At 47.2% G+C, this 3,784-nt stretch overlaps 1 pseudogene; it reads left to right on the forward strand.

The window, feature by feature from the left end:
- Positions 1 to 209: 209 nt before the first annotated feature.
- Positions 210 to 3,018, forward strand: LOC136480836 (UPF0481 protein At3g47200-like; annotated as a pseudogene).
- The last annotated feature ends 766 nt before the right edge of the window (positions 3,019 to 3,784 follow it).

Genomic DNA, 3,784 nt, shown 5'->3' on the forward strand with positions numbered 1-3,784 from the left:
TACATTGTTTTTACTATATATTTAGACATAGTGTACATCTAAATACATAGCAAAAGCTTTGTATCTAGAAAATCCAAAACGTCTTATAGTTTGGAATTGAGGGAGTACTAGCTAGTTTCACTATGAGATTTGTTTTTGGCTGTTTTTCACTCTTCATTTCCTGTTTCCACACTAGTTGCAGTGATTACTTTGTGAAGGCCAATTGGATCATGGACCAAGATGGAGGATGGGGGCCTTGTGAGTTTCAGATGGCGAGCTGGCCCGTTCAAGAACCAGCTTCTGAAGCTTGGTCTCCTGCTGCTGGCCTCCCAGTGGAGTATGCGTCTATTGACATGTTTGGTTCCTGTAGCCTCCCAGCATACGTGCCTCATTCATGGGGAGGGCAGCATCTCGTTGACTACCACTATTCTGCAGCCTCACTGCCTAACTGGCACGCCGCAGAAGTGACTGAAGGGCAGAATAGTCAGGTAACCGGGATCTCTAGCAACAAGCAGGTTGTCAATTTGCATAGTGGAGAAATGAAGATCTCTAACGACAGTCGAGCTAGTGGGGTGTTCGAGCAAGTCGAGTGTGAGATTGAGGCTGATATCTACATGATGAAAAAGAAGATGAATAGATACCCTCGAAGCCTCCATGCACTTGAAGAACGTTATACCGTGCCACGATATGTGGCCATCGGACCTTACCATCACCACCGAGTCCACCTCGATCAGGAAGACGGAGAAGGTGAAGCATGCTGCTGCCATACGCTGCGTTAGGGCACGTACAATGCGTCGTCGAGTGCTGTCTATGTCCTGTAGTTTTTGCACAAAACACCCTCGTATGGCGAGGAGACGGTGCCCTCGTCGTCTCGTGAGGCGACGGCAACGGCTCATGCTCCAACACCAAATCGCCAGCTCGAGGACCGCTGTACAGGGTCGTCCTCTCAAGTCGACGACACGGATCCTGCTGTGGTCGCGCTCGGATCCAGAGTGGCTGCTGCGCGCCAAAAATCCATCCCATCTCTCCACCCCGGTCAGCGGCAACGGAGGCGGCGATGGCGGCCTGTGGCGGAAGCAGCTCGGCAGCTGGAGCAGCAATGGCGGCCCGCCCCATTGTTCGCGGCTTGGGCGCGACGGCATCACCCATCACCGCTGGCGTCGGTCACGGCAACGGCGGCCTCCTCCATGACGTGGTTGACGATGTCGCCGTCTCCCTCGCATGACGCCGTCGTCAAGAGAAAAATCGACGTCGCGGAGCCCCCGCTCACACGCCGGCGCCCCCGACCTGCAAGTGCAAGAAACGCTGCCACGGAAACCTCCTCCCGGTGACCCCGACCCATCGCGTGGACCGCGGCGACAGAGCCTCCTACCCTCTGGCTTAGTCGGCGTTTCTCATGTAAACGAGGTGCTTGACGAAAGGTGGCCATGGAGATCCATCGGCTTGCTAAGAACAACAGCGTGCGGCAGGAGCAGCAACTACCTCAGAACGTACAAGTTGTTTAATGTTTTTGGATGCAAAAACTGATTTGGTTTCCTTCTTGCCCAAAAGTAAGATCCTAAATCTACTGTAAAGTTTCCACATGGACTCTGTCAACCTACTGCCTCTAGTATAAACATGTGTGAATCTTTTTGTTTCCTTGTGGGTGTGAACAACAGCGAAGCTTCCTTGTGTAGTCATATTATGTTTTATTTGATTTATGAAAATTTTGTTCTATTACATTAAGATAAATATATTCGTATATCATTTATATTTATGTTTCCAAAAAATAGTGTAACCATTATCATCTTATTTATGCTTGACCTTTCTTTTTTCAACAAGCAACACAATGGTATACACAAATCTTATTTACGAGTGATCTTGGCTAACTGCAGGCATTAAAGAATTAACAAACAACCAAATAGACAATGGGTTGTACGTGTTGTCTATTTAGCCGTCTTTATGTGGTGTGACATCACCATACAGACGATAAGTTGTCTGTCGGTTGTACATGCCCTTAGGGAATCTGGCCACTTACTGGAGGAGCTGTTCTCCGCAGTTGCCTCCACTGCAGACAAAGTCCACCGCCTCTACGACAAGGATGTGATGGCAGGTATGGGCGATGACGACTTCCGACACATGATGTTCTTTGATGCTTGCTTCTTGGTGCAGTACATGCTTATGAAGAGTGGTATACCAAATTGATCGGAGCTTGCGCGGTTTGTTGGGCCCTAACCGCATTGGCATCCGTCATGACGTCATGCTACTTGAGAACCAACTCCCATGGGAAGTGGTCGAAACGGTAATGATGTTCAGATCCGTGCACTTGGAGGCCGTCATCTACAGGTACATGAAAGGCTATCTTCAGGACCGTAAAACGGTACCTCCTGCATTGAATAAAGACTACAAACCGCCACATCTACTTGGCCTTCTACGGTACTATAGGGTTGGAAGAACCAGGGACACTATCAGTACAACAGTGAAACCCAAGAACAGGACGCCGATTTCAGTCAGTGCCATTGAGCTTGCCAAGATCGGCATCACGCTCAAAGCCAACAAGACAATGGACCTCATTGACATGGGCCTCAAACACAAATGGACCCACTTCGCCGAGCTCTCCATGGCGCCCCTGGACCTGGACCGTGACCGTGCAAGCTACCTCGTCAACATGGTGGCTCTCGAGCTATGCACGGTCAAGAGCTTTTCAACAGCTCCGGTAGAAGACTCCGTTGTCTGCTCCTACCTTTTGCTCTTGGCCATGTTGGTAAACAGGGAGGAGGATGTGCAGGAGCTACGGGCGCGGGGTCTCCTGAAGGGAGGAGGAGAGCTCACCAATGAGGAGGGGCTCCACTTCTTCACAAGCTTCCAAAGTCTACGCTTCGGACCACGCTACAACCGCGTCATGCGAGGCATCGAGATATATATACAAGGAAAACAGGCGGATGCAGACCAAGCTGTATGCGTTTTGTTACAACAAAAATCATCGCCGCGGTTCTCACCGGCATTGGTGTACTTGTCGGGATCATAGGGACACTCCTGTCAATCAAGAAATCCTTTTGATATATGACTGTAGAGGGAGACACTTACTCATGATATGATATGTATGTTCTATATATGTGCTTTAATCGTTATATAATTTCCTTCCATCCGTTTTAAAATGTGTCTCCATTAAATTTTCATCGTATGTCTGATCACTTGTACTATTTTCTAAAAATATTTGTGCAAAAAGAAGACATATCACTAGTACAGAAATAAATTGTACTCCCGGTTGAAAAACTTCTTCAGTCCTGGTTTCTCAACCGGGAGCACGAATCCGGACTAAAGGGCCCCTCCTTTAGTCCCGGTTTCTCGCTCGGGACTAAAGGTCCACCTTTAGTCCTGGTTGGTAATACCAACCGGGGCTAAAGAGGCCTCCCGACCTAGCCACGTGGGCCGGCCCTTTAGTCCCGGTTGGTATTACCAACCGGGACTAAATATTTTCTTTTTTTTTCTTTTTTTGTTTCTATTTTTAATTGATGATTCATTTTGGTTTTCGAATAAGCTTTCGAATACGCATTCTACGCTGCTAGTAATATACGTATTCTACATGTTTATAATGTTCGAACATTTTGTATAAACTAAAGTATGAAGCTAACGTATATATTACATGCATATACATATATTGTACGTTATTTTATGTATATATAATATGTATATATATATTACAAATAAAGCTTGCATTGTATATTCTATCATATCTTTGGGATAACAAATTCACTCCATCTGGTTTGGCTTCCATGTTTCGTTCATGTCATTGTAGAACTCGCCGGCGGGGTTTAGGACCTAG

The sequence above is a fragment of the Miscanthus floridulus genome, chromosome 9 (genome assembly GCF_019320115.1).
Source record: "Miscanthus floridulus cultivar M001 chromosome 9, ASM1932011v1, whole genome shotgun sequence".
Lineage (NCBI taxonomy): Eukaryota > Viridiplantae > Streptophyta > Magnoliopsida > Poales > Poaceae > Miscanthus > Miscanthus floridulus.